At 45.8% G+C, this 23,450-nt stretch overlaps 1 protein-coding gene across 4 annotated transcripts in view; it reads left to right on the top strand.

Annotated features, from left to right (window-relative positions):
- DAPK1 (death associated protein kinase 1) overlaps nucleotides 1-23,450 on the top strand; it is a 204,719-nt gene that overhangs the window by 105,852 nt on the left and 75,417 nt on the right. The gene's annotated exons all lie outside the window — the stretch shown is intronic.

Below are 23,450 nucleotides of genomic sequence, written 5' to 3'. Positions count from 1 at the left end.
CGAGATGCGAGTGCCTTGAGGAGGGACAGATGGAGCAAAAGATTTGAGGACAAACCAGTCCTTGGTGGCTCTTAGTGATGACAGGCTCCATCCATTTCCTGGAAGCCTCTTGAATTCAGATTTGCCTTCTTTGCCATCCAGCCGCCCCTTCTTTACAGATGTCTCAGGGGTAAGAAGCGAGGAGAAGGAAATGAAGGAGGAGAAGGTTAGCAGAACTGCCAGGCTGGCTCCCAGGTGCCACCCTGCAGGTACCTTGGCTTTGCAGTCCCAGGTGCCTGCAGTCCCCACAGCATCTTGTCTCACCGCTGGGATTTGGGTACATTTCTTTGTGGGTCTCAGACACATTTCTTAACTATAAAATGGGGTTAATAATACCTCAGAAGCTTATTGGGGAGATAAATGAGGTAAGAATTTTTAGATATCTAGCACTGTGTTGGTTTGTAGATGAGAGTAATACGTTCCCTCCCTCCCTCTCTCTTTTCTTCCTTCCTTCCTCTTTTTCCCTTCCCCTTCCTTCCTTCCTTCCCTCCTTCCTTCCTCCTTCTTTCCCTCCCTCCCTCCTTCCTTCCTCCTTTCCTCCCTTACCCTTCCTTTCTTCCCTCCCTCCTTCCTCCCCTCCCTCCTTCCTTCCTTCCTACCTTCTTTTTTCTTCCTCCCTTCCCCTCCCTTCCTTCCATCCTTCCTCCTATCCCGTTCTTCCTTCATTTCTTCCTCTCTTCCTCTGTCCCTTTTGTCCTTCCCTCCCTTCCTCTCTCCTTCCTTCTTCCCTCCCTCCTTCCAAATCAGCAGTTTTCAGTCTTGGCACCAGAAACATTTGGGGCTGAATCATTCATCCTTCAGCCTGTCCTATGCATTGCAGAATGTGTAGCAGCATCTCTGGCTTCTACCTACTGGATGCCAGTACACTCTACCCCCATGTTGTAACAACTAAAAATATCCCCAGACATTGCCACATGTACCCTGGGGGCAAAACCTCCTGCTTCCCCCCATACTTCCCCACACTCACAACTGAGAACTGTGGCTTTAAAGGAAGAGCAGAGCTTTAAGGGGCCAGGAGATTAAGGATCTGCTTAGGGTACACAGAGGAAAAGGGACAAATCGTGGTGTAATCCTCCCTGAGGCTTTATGTGGCTTCTGGGAGGCAGCAGCCTTGAGTGAAGATGGGGACTGTGGAACCAGACAGAACTGGGATCAAAATCCAGGGTAAATCCTTTCTTGTTTTTAAGCCTACATTTCCTGCCTTAAGACAGTAATACAAAGTGTCTGCAAAAAGAAACATAACAAATCACAACTATTTTGCCTCTTCAAATAATTCCCAGGTTGTGTCCAGAGATTCAAGAATGCCACTTATCCTCATTTCATACTAAACTATTTGAGCAATGCCTATGAGTCACTGCCCTCCTTGTGCCTGTCTGCATGTATATACTGTGCATTCAACTTCTGTTGCCTGACTCAGTTCACAGATAGTTCTCATTAGATGCATGTACCCTGTGCCTAAATTGGGAGGCATACAATTATTTTTTTACCATTTGATTATTTAAAAATTTTATTTCTCATACGGCATATAGGGTATTGGAGGAGGATGGTATCATTCTATGAAAGTTAACACAAGTAAATCATGTAACCAGCACTCTAACCAGGACTCAGAACAGTTCCCATACCCCTAAATACTCCAGTACCCCTTGTATTAATGCTACCCCTTCATGCCTGTCCTCTACTGCCTAACTCCTGGCAAGCCCTGAGCTGACCTTCATCACTGTTTGTATTAGTCCATTCTCACACCATTATCAAGACAGACCTGAGACTGGGTAATTTGTGAAGAAGAGAGTTTTGACTCATGGTTCTGCAGGCTGTACAGGAAGCATGGCTTAGGAGGCCTTAGGAAACTTACAATGATGGCAGAAGATAAAGGGGAAGCAAGCACCATCCTCACATGGCCGGCAGGAGGAAGAGAGAGAGAAGGGGGAGGTGCTACACACTTTCAGACAGCCAGATCTCCTGAGAACTCTATCATCAGGAGATCAGCAAGCGGGAAGTCCACCACCGTGATTCATTCACCTCCCACCAGGCCCCTCTTCCAACATCGGGATTTATAATCAGACATGAGATTTGGGTGAGAACACAGAACCAAACCATCACCATTGTTTTGTTGTTTGGAAATGTCCAGTGAATAGAATCATACAGTATACAACTGTTTGAAACTAGCTTCTTTCACTCAGCAGAATGCATTGGAGATTTGTGTGTGAAGAGAGAGTCCATTTTTATTACTGAGCAGTATTTCATTGTAAGAATTTTTTATAGGCTGGGCGCGGTGGCTCACGCCTGTAATCCCAGCACTTTGGGAGGCCGAGGCGGGTGGATCACGAGGTCAAGAGATCGAGAACATCCTGGCCAACATGGTGAAACCTCGTCTCTACTAAAAATACAAAAAAAAAAAATTAGCTGGGCGTGGTGGCGTGCGCCTGTAGTCCCAGCTACTTGGGAAGCTGAGGCAAGAGAATTGCTTGAACCCGGGAGGTGGAGGTTGCAGTGAGCCAAGGTCGTGCCACTGCACTCCATTCTGGTGGTGCCTGGCGACAGAGTGAGACTCTGTCTCAAAAAAAAAAAAAAAAAAAAAAAAAAAGAATTTTTTATAATCCATTCACCCATTTGGCTTGTTTCTAGTATTTGGTAATTATGAGTAAAACTGCTACAAACCTTCACATACAGACTTGTATGTGAGCATAGGTTTGCATTTCTTTTGAGGAAATACCTAGAGATCTTGGGATTGCTGGATTGTATGGTAAATGTATGTCCAACTTCATGAGAAACTGCCAAACTGTCTTCTAGAGTGAGCATGCCGTTATACAGTCCCTGCAGCAATGGATGAGAATTCCAGTTGCTCCACCAGCACGGGGCCCTATACTGTTTTTCAACTGTAGGCTTTCTGATAGGTGGATCTTGGCATACAGCTTTACACTGTTAAGCATGTGATGACCCTGAATGAAAGCTGAGTGAGCTCACCAGGAGCAGCTGTTAGATGGAGTGAGCTGGAGGACTCCTAGGAGCTGGCCACTTCTTCACAGAGCTAGACAGGTCCCTGGTGATTTGTTCTTCACAAATTCTAGCTTCCCCTGGGAGCTGACTGTTCTTGCCTCTTCACCACTCAGGCATCTGAGGGGTTGTGATGGTTACTTTGATGTGTTCACTTGACTGGACCATGAGGAACCCAGATATTTGGTCAGACATTATTCTGGGCATGTCTGTGAGGATGTTTTTGAATCTGTAGACGGGATGAAGCAGAACACACCCCCCAATGGGGGTGGCTCCATCCAATCAGTGGGCGGCCCGAATAGAACAAAAAGACTGACCCTGAGTATGAGACCATTTTTCCTGCCTCACGCGACTTGGAACTGGGACACCAGCTTTTCCTTGCCTTTGGACTTAAACTGAAGCATCAGCTTTTCCTGGGTCTTGAGCCTGCTGGCTTGGGCTGGAACTACACCATCAGCTCTACTGAGTCACCAGCTTGCCAACTCACCTTGCCGATCTGGGGACTTGCCAGCTTCCATAATAATGTGAGCAAATTCCTATATATGGATATAATGTCAGGATGCATATGCACGCTAGGATGTGTGTTTCTCTGGAGAACCCTGAAAATACTGCGCTACTAAGTACCAAGAACAGAAAGTGCACCCTTACTATTATCTTGGAAGCCTGCCCCATTTTTTATGTATTGACATTCCCTTGAAGAGGAATGCTGTAATTTTTTTTCTTTTTGCCATACTTGTTTTGGAGGTTATGTTTTGTAATTTTTAATAGACTATTGAAAAGTTTAAATCTGTCCAGGAGAAACAGTCATCTTTGCCTTGAGAAAATTATCATCCTAAATTCTAGTATCTTTAATGGAAGCTTTAGGCATCAGTGACAGGTTCCATCTCTACTTTTCTTTCTTAAGAATGCTGAGGTACAGTGGTGGTTAAGGAGAGAAAAGTGAATGAACAACTTGTCAGAATATAACCCCATGGGGTAACAGTGGCTGTTTGTCTGAATCCTCTGGCTCAGTAATTTTTGAGTGGATGTAGTTTTTGGATTTACTGCTTTGAGATCAACCTCACGGCAAGGTGAACTTCCTCTGAGGCTTGCCGATGAAGCAGATCCCCTTGTTGAAGCCTGTGCCTCTCTCTACCTTTATATATGTGAGTTCTCTCCTCCAGACTCCAGGCCCATCCTTTACACTGAAATAAACATCCCAACTACCCCTCCACTTGGTATTTTATGAACCACTGCCACTGACCCAAAAAGCTATCTTTTCTGTCCTTTGTACAGAGACTATTTAGGATCTGCGTTAAAGGTGCAGTTGTCAAATCCCAGTCCAGCACCTGCCCTTTAACATTTTCGCAAGCCTGAAAGTAGCTTTAAAGTCCTGAGTTTTTCCCTCACCTTGCTCCACTGGAGAATCATTTCTCAGAGGATCTATCATTGCAGCTCAGCATAGCATACTCCTGAAGGAGGCAAATGTGGTGTCTTAAAATCACGATTTCAGATTTCATGCCCTCCACGTCCCATTGTTGTCTAATGAGGTCGTGCTGACACCGAAATTTCTTCTTACTGTGTTACAGTTCACCCACACGTCATCACAGAGGCAAGCCACTACAAAACTTACCTCTCCAGTGCTTGAATTGTTTCATAATTTGCCTTGTTATCTGGTGAAGAGCGAAGCCAAACTCTCAGAACTTAAAGTCGATGTTATTTCTAAAGTGTGCGGCCTTGTTCATCAGCAGCTCTGCCTTCTAGCTTTCCCATCCTAAACTTACTGCTCAGAAACGGTGAAATATTTTGGATATCCACTATTGTGGATAGTTATGCATTTTTCTGCTTAGCTCTTGTCTATTTGGCCATTGTTCAAAGCCAAGTGCCCTTAGGGGCTAGGCATACAATGTAAATGAGCACGGTTGGCCTCCTTGAAGCCTTAGTGTCAGGGATGCAGCCAGGGATGGTGGAGACTGACTGTGGCTAACTGGAGCCCTGGGGCCCCACCCCAAAGGGACAGCCACCAGTCAGTTGATTGTTGCTGTGTGCAATTTTGGATTCAGTGTTGTCAGCTCTTTCCTTTTTTTCAGGAAATCTGTAATCTAGATTTTTAATCTTGGCAGTCAGTTCATCATATTCATGAACAGACAAAATAAAACATCTGAAGATTGCGTGTCCTGCACAGACTTCCATATTCTAGCCTGTTTTATGTAAGCAGTAAGTTGATTGCTGCTATAGGAGAAGTAACATGAGAAAGACTGCCTCAAAGGGTTTGTAATTCTATGGGAAAGGCAAGATGCACACTTAGCGTTATGAAGTGATTTTTAAAACATGTACAGTTTAACTGAAAACAAGGCTCTTAAACTTTAGCATGCATCAGAATTACCTGAAGGGCTTGTTTGACTATTCGGCAAGCTTCCAGAGTTTTGTATTCAGTGGGTTTGGAGTGGGACCTAGGCATTTCAATTTTTATTTAATTTTATTTTTTGTAGAGACAGGGTGTCCCTACGTTACCCAGGCTGGCCTCAAGATCCAGCATTCAAGCGACCTCCTGCCTCAGCCTCCTGAGTAGCTGAGACTGGGACGTGAGCCACTGGGCCCAGCTCAGAATTGACTTTCCATTTTTTTCTTGAGACAATATCTCATTCTGTCACCCAGGCTGGAATGCAGTGGCACAGTCATAGCTCACTGCAGCCTTGAACTCCTGGGCTTGAGTGATTGTCCCACCTCTGCCTCCTGAGTAACTGGGAATTGCAGGTGTGTGCCACCACATTCAGCTGTTTTTTATTTCTTGTAACGTCAGAATATCTCTTTGTTGTCCAGGCTGGTCTTGAACTCCTGGGCTTATGCAATCCTGTCACCTTGTCCTCTCAAATTGCTGGGATTACAGGGGTGAGCCACAGCAATGAGCCAGAATTTCCATTTTTAACAGATTCCCAGGTGATTCTGATGCTGCTGGCCTGGCATTCATCTTTTGAGAGGCTGCGCTCCCAAAAAAGGATATGTTGAAGTGCTTTGTCCCTGTCTTAGTTCATTTTGGGTTGCAATAACAGAAGACCACAGATTGGGTAATTTATAGAGAAAATAAGTCTATGTCTTACAGTGCTGGAGACAGGAAGTCCAGTCTGCTGCATCTGATGTGGGCCTTCCTACTGTGTCATAACATGGCAAAAGACATCACAAGGCAAGAGAGGGCAAAAGCCCACTCCCAGGAGCCCTTTTTTTAAGGCGCTAAACCCACCCATGGAGGTGGCGGAGCCCTTATGGCATAATTGCTTCTTAAAGGCCCCACCTCTCAGCACTGTTGCAATAGCAATTAAATATCAACTTGAGTTTTGGAGAGGACAAGCATTCAAACAATAGCACCCCAGTGTCTCAGAACATGACCTTTTTGGAAATGAGATCATTTTAGATATAATTGGTTAAGATGAGGTCGTCCTTAAGTAGCACAGAGAACCTAATCTGATAGGACTGGTGTCCTTATAAGAAGGCCGTGTGGAGACAGAGGAGTGGAATGAAGCATCTACAAGCCAAGGAACCTGCCAGAAACCAGGAGAGAGGCATGGAGCAGATTCACCCTCACATTCCTTAGAAGGAACCAGCTCTGCCAACATACTGAGTTTGGACTGCCAGAACTATGTGATAACAATGTTGTTTTAAACCTCCTGCTTTGTGGTCCTTCGTTAGGTCAGCCCTAGGAAACTAACACAGAGGTACCAGTTAACAGAAGCTAGATTTCCTGAACTGGGAGCCTCCTCACATGTTCATCTAAATCTCTATAAGCCATTTAGAAACAAAATGAAACATAACATAATGTCTAATTATGGTCATGCCATCAGGTGACTGCAAAATGATGTGATATGTACATCTTACTCCCCGCAGATATCCTGAGCAGAGATGGGGGTTCAGAGTCTAACATAATAAAGAAATAAATATCACCAGGTTCTGGCCTGCTTCAGGATGGTCATCTGAGTAGCTCTGGATCACATGTCTGAAAGGTTACCATGTTAAGAATTATAAAATAAAAGCACTAAGATGGCCAAGTAAGTATTGGCATAGTGGATTGTTCCAGAGAAATCAAGCCAGTTTTGTTCTCCAGTCCTAAATTTTCCCCCTTATTTGTTCTGCTTTCATTCTGAAGCACATCTTTAAAACAGAGTAACCCCATTTAGCTTTCTCTCTTTTTCTTTGTGACAGGAAATTCCATTTAATTAGTGCAGTCTACTGTGGTTGCAGCCAAATGTCGGGCATGGCATGCTGCATTTTTAATATTTAAAAAGGTAAATTTTACTTACGTTTTTAATCATGGTAAAACAACATAAAATTTAACCATCTTAACCATTTTTAAGTGCACAATGCAGCAGTGTTAATTACACCCATATTGTGCAACAGATTTCTAGAACTTTTTCATCGTGCGAAACTGAAACACTGTGTCTGTTAGACAACTCTTCTTTTTAGCTCTCTTTTTCACTTTGGCTGAGTTAATAATTTCTGGAATTCAGTTTACCCATCACAAACAACTGCTAAGTTGTATTCAAACATTTGTGCAATATTAGGTTGCCTTATGTAGGATCATGGTTCAGTTGGTTCACTCTCTTTCATAACCAAACTGAGATGCGAAATAATCAGAATATAAATACAATTTTGTTTTTCATTGTATATCAGGATGGTGCATGTATGTAGATGAACACACGCGGCCTTGGTCAGCAAGATCAGAATCACAAGAGCCTTTTAAGAAAGACATGCAGTGATTAAAGTGATAGTTTCAAAGGATCTTAAACGTGGCAAAGGTTGGCTGGGCACGGTGGCTCATGCCTGTAATCCCAGCACCTTGGGAGGCCGAGGCGGGTGGATCACGAGGGCAGGAGATTGAGACCATCCTGGTCAACATGGTGAAACCCCGTCTCTACTAAAAATACAAAAAATTAGTGGGGCATCATGGCGCGTGCCCGTAATCCCAGCTACTCAGGAGGCTGAGGCAGGAGAATTGCCTGAACCCGGGAGGCGGAGGTTGCAGTGAGCTGAGATCGCGCCATTGCACTCCAGCCTGGGTAACAAGAGCGAAACTCCATCTCAAAAAAAAAAAAAAAAAAAAAAAATGGCAAAGGTTGTACAGAGCTGAATGTGGTGGTCGGGACTTGGCGAAACGGATAAATGGGGGTTGTGGCGCAGAGCCTTCAGTCTCCCAGTCTTTGCTTCTCTCTGGGTGCTCACAAACCACCACAGCACACACTCAGGCTTCATCAGTGCCTTATTCTGCTGCCACATTTTTTCCCTCTTTTCTGAGCTCAAGCCAGCTCTTTTGACTTTTTGAACTTTTGTCTTTATTCACAAAGGTAATTTCAAGAGCTCCTGTGGGTTCCACTTCTGGCATTCCGCTCCTCAGATATCTACTATTAGGCAAGAACAGAAAAGTAAAGTGCATTTGGCAGCAGTCTCTACCTTTCAAAGCAGAGCGAAATCATGTAAAATAGGTTATTTTCCATCCAGGCAGGCATTCTCTTGAGAAAGAGAACCCCGTATGTGTCTTCCCCCACACTTTCACTTCTTGCCAGTTCAGTTGAAAAGTGTTTCTTTAGTGTTATTAAATAGGTATTTTCACTCACTGAAGTGGATTGTTTGATTTCTGCATGGTCTTAAGAAAAACTGAGACAATGGCAATCTCAAAAACAAACCCCATGTGGTATCTGTGAGCTCACAGATCTGTAGTCGTAATTTTAGTATCTGCCATGATATTCTCCATACTGAATACAGGAGCTCTAAGCAATATTTGGAATCTCTGTTTATCTCCAAGAAAGACCCATGATTGTGGTTAAAGTGTGGGAAACAGGCATCGTTGTTGCCCACCAGCCAGCCTTAGGGACTGCCACAGCTCCAGGCAGGTGACTACTCTTAGACTCCTTCCCAGGGACTGGGCTCTCCTGCACTGCTCTCTGGGGTGGTGCAAGTCCTGCAAATGGTTCACACTTCCTCTTAGAAACTACCCCGGTCTCAGATCTTCTTCTTCCTGTCTTGGCCAGCTGCTTCCCCAACCTGCACATCCAGCGGGTGTAGTGGAAGAGAACTCTGCGGAATTGTGGCTCTAGCTGTCCCCTCACATGTACTGGTTTTGCTTCTTGCCCGATTCCCTCTCATCACTTCCCCAGTATCTTCCCCATCTTTGTCATGGGCTCCCCGGCACTGTGGCTGCCACCATTCTGGCCAGGCAGCTCCTTCTCTCCACCCAGAGGCCAGTCCCTTCCAGGCCTTGGGGCTGCCTGATTGGTGCTCAGGCTCCACTCAAACCTTCTGTTTGGCTTTCCTCCATTCTGGTCATATGGAGTCCACACCCAGGGCGTACTATGCCCACAATTTTGGGATGGTGACAGGGGTGAGGGTTAGAGACAGGCAGCCAGGGATGGTTTGTTCCCAGCTAGTACTCCAGGAGAGAGTGCCTAGCCTGCAGGTCATGGGAGGATTGCCTTATTAGATCAATATCTGCAACAGGTCAGTGATGGTCTTCCCAGGACATCCTTGAGCCCCTCAGGGCATCTCCTTCTGTCTCATATCCTTGAAAAATGTGGATAACAAGCAAATACTTCCTGGAACAAACTCCTACGACTTTATTCTCCTAATTTGTATTTCCAGGTAACTATTACCTCACCTTCTTCTACTTAACAACTCTATTTTTCCCCTGTGTGTAACTTGTTTGTAATATTGCCAAAATTACTGCGATGCAAATGAGGAACTTCAGGGCTCCAGCAGGACTGCTGGGAATATGTGCGTGTTCAGCGTTGAAATGTCAGTTTCATTTCCAGCCTCTGAATGAAGGCAGCGACTGAGCCCGACTACCGTGAGATGCAAACACTATTTAATTAACAAAGTTAGTTAGAAATGGGCTCAAGGACTTGGTCTTCCCTAGATGACAGAAGGGTCATTAAGGTTTCCCCTGATATATTGACAGGAAAATTCAAGTAGAGTCGATTATTTCAGAAATGTAGGGCAAGAACGTTCACTACTTTGAAGGTACTTGCACTTAGGCATGGGTCTTCCCAAACTGCCTGAAGAGGGGATATGGTTAAGTGACTGAGTGGCTTTCCTTGGAGGAAAAGGGAGACTGCACTTCACTTTACCTTTCTGAGTCAGCCACAGCTGGTGCCTCCCTGAAGTGATCTCATTTAATCCTTGCATGCAACTCCAGGAGAGTGATGTTACCACCCTGCAGATAAGAAATGCTGTGCCCCCTCTATCCAGATATAGGTCACAGGGAGGGGGTGGAGAGATGCTCATTCTCAGACAGTAGCCTGTTGGGAAGGGAATTCTTTTGTTTGAGTTTTCCGAGCCCTAGAATTCTGCTAAGCCACTGTAGGATTTCGCCTGCAAGACCCCATTGTCTGTGGCCTGATCGGCCAGGTTGGCTCTACCTTGAGAATGACTCTCACATTCCAGTGGTTCTGGAGACACATGTGCACCTCCTCTATTGGAAAGCAGTGATGTAGAGGCTTTTGAAAGCCAACCTGGCCTTCCAGGGCCCCTCACCTTTCTGCTTCCTTCCCTAGCACAGTTGAATTGTTCTTGTCCCTCATTTCTTAGCATTTCCATGAAGTTGGGGGTGGGCAGAAAATGTTCTAGTTTTCCAGTGGGAAGGCTGAAGCCCAGGAATGGGATGGCTTTGTGGGGGGTCTGGCATGACAGTGACATGTGTCTATATGCCTCTTCGATATGTTTCTTCCAGGGCAAGACTGCATGCTCCTGTGGCACCCACAGCACTTAAGACTGTGCTTGGCCCAGTACAAAGATGTCAAGTCCAGAGCGAGCAGGAAGAACAGCAGGATCTGAGAGAGAGTCACATGTAGCTCAAGAACCAGTTAGTTGACCAGGGAGAAGGACAATTTTGGGGGGAGATGTTGATATCCTTGCATGAGCTTCAGAAAACTTTTGACCGAGTTTCCTAAAGAGCAAAGTAACCCATCTTCTTGAGTATCAGGGTTTGGGTCAGTTTGGGTCCTACCAGGAAGCAGATGACACACACAAACAGGGAAATTTGAGACTTAACAAACTTGCGTGCAAGGTTTAGAGAACACAATAAGTGACGGGGAAGCACCCTCTGAGAATGGAACTGTCATCACCCTTGGACCTGAAAAGTTAAACAGGGAAGTGATGTGAGGACCCTGGAAAGGATAACTTGCTGGAGAGCACTGCATGACACGAGCTGAGTCTCAGTAGAGGGCCTAAGCCAAATCCATGGCCACATGGCTGGAAAGGATTTTCCTTTTCTGTGGGCCTACCTGTTGGCCAAACCAAACTAGTATCCTGTTTTGAAGGGAATCTTTTGATTCTCTATGAGCAACCTCCCTAAACCCAGAAGTGGATTTAGGAGATTGGAGCGTGGCTCTGGAGAGGCATAGAGAAAGTAACCTCGCTTTGGGTTTAAAGAGATTTGTCTTTGTTCTCTAGTCCAGTTGACACTTCAGTCCTGATGCTGGAGCTAAGTAGTTACAGCCCAAACTTCCCAGCAGCCCCCTCCCTCAATGGCATTCTTCCACTGAAAAATGCACCATTTGTCACTGCATAGTTGGGGTCCATTTGATCTCATACCCTCTATTCTCAAAGACTCTGTGCCCATCAGAAATTCTTTAAAAGGGGGTACATCTGGAAGCATGATCCCCTTTTGTTTTCCCTATTTTCCACTTCCTTATTGGAATGGGGAGGTAGAGACATGGAGGGTGAGGGCCAGAAGTCTTGGCTCTTTGGCTGGTGATAGATTTCCATTGCCAGGGCCACTGGCCCAGCAGGAAAGCTCAACTCCACCTGCCTCTTCTGCCCCTTGGGTGCTGTATCCATCTCAGAAGGGATGCGAGTAGTCTTGGTGCTCCTTGGCATCCATGTTTATAATGGATGCAATGGGAAGGGTTTGCATGGAGATAGGACGCAGTCTATACTCACTCCCTTCTCTTCCTTGATGCTCATTCCCTCTTCAGACCACTTTCATCTACCTCCCATTTCCACTCCTGCCACTGAAAGGGTGCTGCCAAAACATTGTGATATTTATGGCAAAAGGCATGAATTTGTATGCAGCCCATGATACTCAACTGTCACATCCTAATAAATTGGTAATCTCTACAGATGTATGTCTAGGTGTCTCTGGAACCCCACAGTTGCTTCTCCAGTGGCCTACTCAACGTTTCCCCCCAGATGGGTCCCCCAAGGTATATCAACTTCACATGCCATAAACTGGACTCATCGCATTCCCTCCACAACCCCTGCTTCCCTCTTGTTTTCTAGCTCAGTCCTTGGCATCCCCATCTTCCTGGTTGCCAGACTGGGAACCTCAGAGCTCTCCTTGCCTCTGTTTTCTTCTCTCCCATTCTCCACTGTGCCACACAGCTAGTCTTCCATGACGTCCTGCAGGCTCTGCCACTGACAGAGCTTCTAGTCTCCCCTTGCTACCAATCTCCTACTTTGGCCCTGGCCCAGAATCTCAGGAATTCATCCCAAATTATTGCAGCATCCTCCAGTTTCTCACCTGTTGAGCTCACCCCTGGATTGACTACAAAACAGCTGCTTCTGTTGCTGAAGAATCTTTGGTGAATAGCACATGAATAGATGCTCAACATTAGTCAGTAAGATCTACAACTCAGAAGCGCCATGAGATGGCACTTCACACCCACTAGGATGGCTATAATAAAAAAGACAGGCACTCTCAAGTGTCAGTGGGTTGTGGAGAAATTGGAACTCTGAAACAGTGCTGGAGAGAATGTAAATTGCTTCAGCCACTTTGGGAAACAGTTTTCCTGTTCCTCAAAATGTTAAACATAGTTTCCATAGGACTCAGCGTTTCCTCTCCTCAAACTGTACCCAGAGAACTGAAATTATATTTCCACACAGAAATTTACAGATGAAAGTGATAGAAGTATTTACATACTAGCCAAAAAGTGGAAACTAACCAAAAGTCCCTCAGCTAGTGATCTAACCAAATGTCCCTCAGGTAGTGACATGATATGTCCATACAATGGACTGTTACTTGGCAAGGAAAATAGGGAGGTATTAATGCATGACAACATGGATGAACCTTGAAAACATGCTAAGTGAAAGAGGCCAGACACAATAGACTGCACTCCCTGTGGTTTTATTGATGTGAACTGTGCAGAGTAGGCACATCTGTGGAGACAGAAAGTAGCTGTGTGGCTGCCGAGGGCAGGCGAGGGCGGGGTGGGAAAGTGGAGGGTACTCACAAGCTAGGGCTTCTCTTGGGTGTGATGAAATGTTTTAAAGTTAGATTGTGGTGGGGGAGGAAGGCAGCAAATCACACTGCCATGTGTGTACCTATGCAACAATCTTGCATGTTCTGCACATGTACCCCAAAACCTAAAATGAAATTAAAAAGAAGAAAAAAGAAAAGCAAAAAAAACAAAAAAACAAAAAAAACCAAAAACTTAGATTGTGGGGATGGTTGCATAACTCTGAAAATACTGAAACCCATTGAGTGGTACATTTGAAAAGAGTGAACTGTATGGCATGTGAATTATATCTCAGAAAAGATTTAATCTTGGATGGCTCCCTCCTGCCCACCAAATGAGGTCCATGATTGATTGGTAGAATGGTGTAGAGCCTTTGAACCCATGTCCAGGCCCCTTCCCATATCCATCCATGTCTCTTCCACCCCACTTTGCCTCTGCTCTGATGCTCCACCCACAGAGAACATCTTGCCATTGCCAGGTCACACCTGTTACCCTGTAGAACTCCTACTCATCCATCAAAACCCAGTTCACATGTCACCCTCTCTGGATTTCCTGCCTACTCCAGTTAGGTTTAATTGTTTTTGTACTTGTGTTTTCCTCACTTTTTAGGCAGGCATGGGTTGATTATAGCACATACTGTACTATATTTTAAATGTTTATGTGTCTCTCCTGCAGTGAACTGTGAGCTTCCCTAGGGGATGTGCCAGTATTTTACTGATTTGTCTTTCTATGCCAAGCTTGTAGGAGAGGGTATACATGCTAGCACACTGCCAGCAACCAGTGAAAGTGGTCGAGGTTGAATTCTGTCAGGAAGACTGACTGGGAGGCAACAGTAAAGACTCTGAGGAACCACAATAAGGAGCTTTTCCATGCAAGGGTGGTGGGTTGAAGAGATTAAACAGAACCACAGGCATTGCTTCCAGAAGGCTCTGCCTTGCACATGACCTGCCATACTTGAAGTAGTCCTGTCTCATGAGAACAGGGCAGTTGGTCAGCAGAGCTGATTTCCACCCTACGACTGAGAGGATTGGGATGCAGAACCATGTGTTCCAACTGGATGCATGGATGGGAACAAGTCCAATAGAAGGACAGTTGATGGGACTCCGGGGGACAAGCGCTGAGAACTTACTATTTATCTGGCATTGACATGCTAGAGGCCGATGACAGTCAGAGGTGGGTGGCTGAAAGTAACGCTGCTGATTGTCATTGTCATCTGTAGAGTCATGCCCATCACGTAGCAGGTGCCAATGCATGTTTCTGCAAGGAAGGAAAGAAGGAAGATGAGCTCTTCAGACAATGCAAAGTCTCCTCTGCCCATTACAGCATCCTCCCTGGCACCCATCCTGCTCTTCCTCTGGCATGCATGGTCCCAGACAGATGATGCTGTTGAAAAGGAGATCTGAACTTCATTTGCTCTTCTTTAGAGGCCTCTCATGGGGGAGATCTCTGTTCCTAGTCCCCACTTCCAGCAGAGCAGGGTTTCAGGCCACCCGCTCCCTGCCCCTCTCCTTAGGTGGGTGGTGGAGACTGTGCTTGTCACCCTCCTTGGTTTCTGATCCCCTCTTCTCTCAGGGCCAGGCTTTTAGAGCTCAAAGAGAGAAACTGAGATGGAAAGCAGGTGATGACAGCCTCACCACCTGCTGAGAAAGAGCTGTTCAGCTCTTTCTCCTTTTTCCATCTCTTTCTCCTCCTCCAACCCTTGTTCCCCTTCCTCAAATTGAGGGAAGAATCGTTCTACTCTATGCCTGTTAAAATTGCAGCTTTCCAGGTCTCAAGGTGGGTAAAAGACAGGCAGCATGTCCCTCGGATCAGCTGTGTGCCTCTGATGGGCTGGTGGTCTTCTCTCCTTGGATTTCTAGGTCATAAAAGGGCAGGGGGAATTAAGCCCAGCTGAGGAGGAGGAGGAGGAGGAGGAGGAGGAGGAGGACGGGGGGGGGGAGAGGAGGAGGAGGAGGGGGTGTGTCTGTGCTTCCCCGGATAATAGCCTTCCCTTGTTTTCAACTAGCCCAGGCAGATTGATTTTGGAATAAACCTCCATCTATAGCTGTCCCTGCTTGGCTTATTTCATCCAGCCTTTTGTTCCAGCTCCAGTTATAATTACCCAGGCTGAAGAGATGCCTGGCGGCCCCTGCTTTTCCATTTGCCCCACTTTTGATTGGCCTGATTATATCTGTGGGTCTCCAAAGCTGAAGCCATTAAAGCAACAAGAGACTTGGCATGTGCTGCGGCCACTCTGGCTGTTTGGTGCCTTGTTTCTCTGTGCCTGAGCACTTTCTTTAGTTCCAGCTGAGGAATCTGCATTCTGTCCACTGGAGGATGGAGCTATAGTTTGTCTCTCAGGCACGTCCCTCTTTACCCTCCTTCCTCCAAGTATTTCCTAGAGCAAGGCTTCCCTCTCTTTTTTGCATTGGGACAGCATACACTGGTCATGACCACTTACTTTGAGCACTGGGGTAAATGGCTGAGTTTAGGCTGGAGATGAATGCCTAGAAAGTCCAGCCGGATATCCCAGGGCTCCATACAACCTGGGAGGTGTGGGGAAGGACCTGTGCCTCTACACACCCACATTCCATTCTCAGCAACCCGCTTATTAGGCTTGCCATTTTACTGGGGGACGCCATGCCCAGAGGTTGGTGGGCTTCCTACCTACACCCCCTAGTCCAGATTTCCTCCATTCCTGGGGCCATCTGCAGTAAGCATTTCTGCATCTCCTGGCCTCCCTGACCTTTCCAGGGAGGAAACGGTCTTCATCGTCTTCCTTGTGTCTACCACCCTATTGTTGGTGTGCCATTTTCTGAATATTTTCCAGACTCTGTGTTTCTCTTGAAATATAGGGCCCAGGGCGGTCTGTGGTCTGCAGTTCTTTGGATGTTAAATATGAGGGTGTCTGCCTCTTGCTTTGGGTTTGAAATCCACACTGCATTCCTGATGCAGGCAGCTAAGGGTCCACTCTGCCTCCGGGCTTTTTTCTCTCATGCTAGCATGAGGTTTTTCTCACCTGAATTTGTTTTTTAATTTCACCTGTAGTGGACACTGTTGAGCACCACCCTCTACCCACCCCTGCCTGTTCCCTTCACCTCCTGTTAGAACTGCGGCCTGGGTGACTCCAGACCCTCAGCCTCTCATCACCAACCCAGGAATGCGTGGTTCCACGACTAGAGCCTCGGCAGTATCAGGGCCCTTTCTCACATGTTACCACCTCTCTCAATATTCACTTGCGCTGCTTACTGAGCCTCTGTTCTATAATGGCTCTCATGCTTGCAGCCTTGTATTTTTTATTTATTTATTTATTTCTCTGAGTTGATGGCCTCCACCATTTTCATCTCTGATAGGTCTCTGGGAACTTTAACAAATTCTGATTTCATCTGTTTGGAGTATTTTTATGGTACCTTGCCCATCCATTTCTGTGTCTTGTGTCCCCTCACTCCCTATCCCCTGTGGAAACAAAAATGCAAGGAGACAATCAGAAAATGAGCCAATGCCCAGTGCTGGGGTAGGAGGCTGTGGTTTCTGTGACTCCTTCGTAGGTGTGACAACCTCCTACACCAGACACCCTGCAGGGTGTGAGTATCACCCCGCTGCCAGAGCAGCAGCCTCCAGTGCCTCACAAAACAACACTCAAGGTTGCTGCTCCAGAGGGCTGTCTCTTGAAAAACCAAGTCACTGAACCAAGAGCTCATTTTCAGGAGCTACAGTCATTTTGATTGATTCAATGGAGAGGGAAGGTGGATTCTCTTCCCTGAAAGGGGGTGAAAAAAAGATTGTTTCTGGTTTGTTGGCTTGTTTTATAAATGCCTCATTAAATCCCACATAATGCTTCCTCAATTTAAGAAAAAATAAGGACTTTTTTTTTTTTATTCCATGTCAAGCTGAAAACTGCAGCCTCCTGTTTGAAAATCGGCGCCTCAGCGAACTGCTGCTTCATCATTTGGGCCTGAATTTGAGCATGCCATCATCTGAGTCAGTGGGTTGGGTAGTCATATAAGGGGCCCACTAGTCCTTGAAAGCACAGTTGTTTATTATGCTGTGCTGGTAATGACTTCCACCTTCCTAACAGCTGAGTAAAGTGGGCTGGCCCCACGTCCTCCCAGGCCTGCTGGTATCGATAAATCACGGTGCATTTTCTTTTCACCAATCCAGCATTCTGTTTCCATCTTGGATGCTGAAAGAAAGTCATGATTTTGCTTTTTTCATTTATGAATGAAAGTGATTACATTAAAATCTTCCTTTTCCACACAGGCTGGACCATAATGCAGCTTCCCCGATCAGTCTTTTATGCCTGTGGAAGACCACATTTTTGAGGCTAGAGACCTTTTGGAAATCCCAAAGTATTTCCAAATGTGGAGCTTCCTTTTCTTGGCACAGGTGGCGGAGCTAACAGGTTTGGTCCCTCATGCGTGAGGCATACATTTCTGACAGCCTGTCCCCATCATCAACCAGGACACAAAGGAACTTGAATAAAATTGCCTGTTAGTTCTAAGAGACATTGGGGACCGGGTACAGTGGTGACGTTATGGTCTAGAGGGTGGGTTGGGAGTGAAGTTGTAAGACAAGACAGTTTTTATGAAAGGTTCAGGGTTCCTGAGAGGAAGGGATTGTGCAGGGGATTGAGCTAGCGTTTCCTGCACGAGGATGGTGTGCCATGCTCTTGCTCAGAAGCGTCTTTCATTTGATCTCACTTAACGTTGAAACCCTGAAAAAACATCCACCTCTGTAGAAAGCAGGGCCTGAGGAGCAAAACCCCTCAGATAGGAGGTAACACTTTGTTCCTGGACTAGGAGGGGAACTCAAGCAGCTTTATTTTTTCTGAATGCTGATAATTGCCATTTACTGAGCACTTTTTATATGCCGGGTATATTATATACATCGTGTCATTTAATCCTCACAAAAGCGCAAGGAGGCAGGGTTCTGAGACTCTTGCTACAAAAGAAACCACTCCAAAGCTTCTTGATGTGACATGGCAACAGTCGTTTGTTTTGATCACAAATCTGAAATCAGGACAAGGCTCAGCAGGGACAGCTTTTCCCTACTCTTTGCAGCCCCAGCTGGAGCGGCTGCCTGGGGCTCCAGGATTCCCTACTTAGATGGCCCCTGACATGCGGGACATCACTCAGAGGGGATCCCCTTCCAAGATGTCCTCTCACGTGACCAGTAAGGTAGTGCTGGCTGTTAGTGGTGAGTTTAGCCAGAGCTGTTGTTTCTGCCCCACCTGTGCTCCTCCACAGTGCTAGTTGGGCTCTTCCACAGCATGGCAGCTGAGACCCAAGGGTAGGTCCTCCAAAACAGGACATGGACGGTGCCAGTCTCTTAAGACCTGGGCTTGGAAACTGGCTCAGCATCACTTCTTTCAAATTCTATTGGTCTGGCAGGCACAGAGGCTGCTCAGATTCAAGGGGATGCAGCAAAAGAGACCACAGCTCTCAATGGATAGTACCAAAAGGTTTGCAGCCATCTTTATTCTACTGAAGGTTGAGTGTCTTCTCCGGGATTACTCAGCCAGCAAGTGGACGAGACCCCTATCCCCAGCTTTCTTGCAGATTCTATGACACTCCTGAGTTGTCCAGAGCACCCGACTGACCTCGGTACCTTTGTACAGCATCCACTGTACCTTTTAGCATCAGTGCCCACCACAGCTCCAGAGAAGTGGATTCTATAAGCATTCCAAAGTCACTATTATTTGGAATTATCTTTAAGAGCAACACTGGCAGGACCCTAGGCTTGGGAAGAAAACACCCAGGGAGCATATGATAACCATCTTCAGATGTGGGAAGGTGGCCGTGCAGGCCATGGCATGGCTGGGTTCTGTGACCTCTGTTGTTCTCAAGGAGCTGACAAACTACAGCCAGTAGACCCAAGACTGTCACCTGTGTATGTGCAATCCTCAAGAATAAAATGAAGACATTTTCACATTTTCAAATGCTGGAAGAATAAAGCAAAATAGAATATATAGCAGAGTTGAACAGATGCAAAAGAGAGTGTGTGGCCCAGCAAGCCTCTCACAGAAACTGTTTATCACTGTTCCAGAAGGCAGAACCAGCACCTGTGTGACCAGAGGTAGATCCTGGGTCTCTATAGGAAAGAATTTCTAACTAGAGTTGTGTGTCAGCAGGAAGAGCAGCTTTCACCTGCAGGCCATGCAGGCAGATGCTGTGCCTAGGATGCTATAGGTCAGTGGTGTGCTGGTAAAGCTCTAACAACAGGCTCTCCAGGGAGAGAGCTTTGGTGGTAATGTTTGCCTATTTCTGTGGTATAAATGCTCCCACCGTGGTCAGTCTCCAGCTGCCAGCATAACATCACTAAATGTGGAGTGGGCAAGAGATACACAGGATCAGCTCTCTTGGGAGCTCCAGCTTCCCCTGTGATGGGCTCTGGCGATCATCGGTATGTAACACTGCCCTCGAGTAGCTCCCGGTATAGAGACATGCAGGGTGTTGGGGAGGGACAGTGGTGCTGGAGAAGATCTGTGAGATGCCACCTGCTGCTCTGGGCACACAGGCAACCATTGTTAACATCCACAAGCCCAGAAAGATTAAGTACTTTGCCCTGGGACACACAGCTGCTAAATTCCCCATGCTGTTTTATTGTTCACACATTTAGTTTAGAAAATCTTGATTTCTGCAAAAAGATTGATTTGATCGATTGCATTTGAATTTAAAACATCTGTGTAACAAAACACTGCTTTAAGCAAAGTTAGAAGGCAAGTAATAGACGGACAGAAAACATTCAGAATATGTGAGATCAAGGTGTAGTATCCAGAATATGTAGGGAGCACCCATCAATCAATTAAAATTCATGACTATGCCGGTTCAGTAAGAAAATGGGCAAAGGATGTGGACACACAGTTTACACCCACTGGAGTACAAACAGCCAGTAAACATGTGCAAGATGACCAGTCTTGCTACTAAGCAGGGAAGTGTATGATAAAACATTAGTTCATGTTTTCCACTCATTCAATTGACCAAAAGTAATAATACCAAGCAAGGGCCAGGTGTGGTGACCCACACCTGTAATTCCAGCACTTTGGGAGGCCACGCTGGGTGGATCACCTGAAGTCAGGAGTTCGAGACCAGCCTGACACACATGGTAAAACCCTGCCTCTACTAAACACAAAAAAATTAGCTGGGTGTGGTGCCACACACCTGTAATCCCAGCTACTTGGAAGGCTGAGGCAGGAGAATCACTTGAACCCAGGAGGTAGAGGTTGCAGTGAGCCGAGATAATGCCATTGCACTCCAGCCTGGGCAACAAGAGCAAAACCCTGTTGCTTTAAAAAAGAAAGAAAGAAAGAAAGAAACAGAAACAGGCAAGTGGGGACGTGAAACCAAATAACATTCATGAACTGCTGCTGGAGAAGTATAAGGTTATGCAGCACAGCCTGCGACTGAGCGTCACCTTGACCCAGAAATTCCAAACTGGGCCTAGAGCCTAGAAAAACTGTCACGTCTTTGGAGTAGTCAGGTCCACAGGGAATCGTTTCCTTCCAGTTTGTGATAGTGAAAATTTGGAATGAACGTAAAGACGTTAGGGAATGGCTAAATAAACTATTATCTAGACCTTGGGGTGAACATTTGGCTACAGTGAAGAGAATGCAAGAGAGCTATGCTAATGGGCTAGTATACAGCTATACTAATGGCTGAGGTTGAATAGCAAATTGCAGATTGATGCATAGATTCCGATGTCATTTATGTTCCTAAAACATACATAAAACAATGCCATATGGTGCACAGACTTCATAAAAAGTTCTGGAGGGCTATATACCATACTATGATAGTGCATGCTTTTGGGGAGGTAGGGAGGAGGAGGACTATTATTGGGGGAAGGGGAGATGTTCTGAAGCAGCTTCAGTTTTGTAGATGGATGTTTTCATTTTTCTAAATATCAGTACCTTTGTAAGAGACCAAGACAAAGTTCAGTTCTTTCCAAACACATTGGTGGCTGTTAAGAACCTACTATCTTCCTCAGCAAGCCCAGACCCAGCAAGTTGGCCATGGGGAGACACCCACATGGAGAGGGGTTCTGGGGGTCACTGCCTCAGCCCATAAGGTTGACCTTGCTCCTGAGGGTCCTCTCTCATCACCTCTATGACCTCCATCCTGGCCTCAGGTCCCCTTGACACTCTTGCCTAAGCAGGAAAATGCTTTGTGCTTAATTTATTGTTGCATAGCTGGGACAACTAAAGCATTTTAAATAAGACTTTACTGAGAGCTGAGAATGACAGGAGGAAAATAGAGTCTCAGCAAGTAGGCGGTGGTGCTTATAAATCGCAGGGTTCTTGTGCAAGGCTTGGAAGGGCCAACGCCTCCTCTCTCCTCAGCCCAGCCACCCTCCCGCTCTGCGTGCTCGCTCTCCTCTTTCCCCTTGGCTGCTCTCAGGAATGTCTAAACTCCACTGTGTCTAGACCCAAAAGAAAGATGCAGACAGAATGTCCCCTCTCCCTTGTAGCCATGGCCCACCTTCCAGTTTACCTGTTTCCTGTCTTCCCCAGATTTTTGGCCCCAGGAATGTCCATCTGTTTCAGCAAAATGCTACTCTTCAACCACAAGAGTGCAGGGACTTATTCTGTCATTAAAGTGAGGTCCACATCAGACTCCCATGCTGTAAACCCAGGACCTGAGCAAGAGGCACTCAGAGAGAGGAGCTTCGAAGGCTTCTCTCACCTATGGCTGTGGAGTTCAGGCCATGGATTGCTGCAGGGAATGTTGGCACCATTGCCCTGTGGCAGAAGCTCATATCCTAGCCATGTTCTCTTCATTAATCCCATTAGAACTGTAGAAATTAATATCCAATTAATATCCCCATTTTACAGACATAGAAACTGTGCCTGTGAAAGTAACTTAACCTCTCTGAGGACAGAGCCCCATGCAAACCAGGCTACTGCGTGCAGTGCCTCCCAACCCTAGAGCCATGTTCTTCCCTTAGGGGTTTGTTCTAGGGACCTTCAGGAGGCTCCTTCCTGCTTCCACACGACTTCCCTGGGTAAAATGGAAGATCTTCTCCCCCATGAACTTTGAGTGCCAGGCATGCTGTTTTATGAGAATCCAAGCAGCTCCTTTTAAGTTGTTACTTGAACTCGAATTTGAGGTGAAAACAGACAGAAAATGTATTTTCGGATACATCTTGCATTTTGGATTTAAAGAAGGTAGGGCTAATTCAGAGGAGGTCTTAAGGTTAGAAACTTCGTTGCTGTAATTAATTTAATCGAGGGAAACACAGTATAGAAGCAAAAAATGGCTTTGGCCCCCTGACTCTATTTCCAACTTTAAATTCATTGGTATTTGACAAATGCGGAAAGGAATGTCCTGTGTTCCATCTTTCTCTTCTTATGTCCCAGCTTCAGTTTTCACTCAGCAAAGTCCTCCAGTGACCCAAAGGACTGAAATTAGAATACGAGAGGTGAGCATATGAACACCCTTCAAGAAGTCCTCTAAATTAACAGGAAAGAACATTCAACACAGTGGTGATGTCTTGAGTTTTAGTTCTTGGTTTATTTAGAGGCAAAGCCAAGAGGTACTTGGGGACCCCTTCACTCCCTCACACCAGGTATACCAGGGTAGTTACAGTAAAGGAAGAATCATCTCAAAATGCTTGAGGATTTATCTAAGCCCCAAGGAGAGCACCAGATATTTATTTCTCACCCACATTTTTCTGACCTGAATTAAAACATTTTTATAGCAGTACATGAATGAGCCCTTCCTTCACAAGAGATCCAAATGCAAGACTGAGAAAACACTTAGTGGATTCTAATTATCGTCCCCTTTCCTTGCTTCTCTTTATTTCCTGAATTGCTTTAGCCAACCTGTAATAATTTGTTTTCAGCTTGTGAGGAGTTATTATTTACTATGGGTTAGATTGGATGCTCCCGCACAAAACGTATGTTGAAGTCTTAACCCCCAGGACCTCAGAATGTGTCATCTTCTTTGGAAATAGAATCCTAATGTTTGCCTTGAAATGGGCCTCATGGGGTAGTTAGTATGTAGACAGGGGTCCTCTGCAGCTTAGATGGTAACCAGAGCTGGTCCCAAATCAAGTCTTGCTATATTTTGGGCAATTCCTAGCAAAAGTCAGAAACCTTCCAGAATGTTTTAATTTAGAAAATTGTATCTTGTAATACCTTCTCCTGCATTATTCAAAAGGCCCCCCGTTGTTTTTAATGTAGTGACATATCCTAAATACCTTCTGTCATGGCCAACTTTTAGGGAGGCTTTGGTGGTAGTAAAA

Source organism: Callithrix jacchus, chromosome 1, assembly GCF_049354715.1.
Source record: "Callithrix jacchus isolate 240 chromosome 1, calJac240_pri, whole genome shotgun sequence".
Classification (NCBI taxonomy): Eukaryota; Metazoa; Chordata; class Mammalia; order Primates; family Cebidae; genus Callithrix; species Callithrix jacchus.
This window is presented reverse-complemented; position numbering and strand designations above follow the sequence as displayed.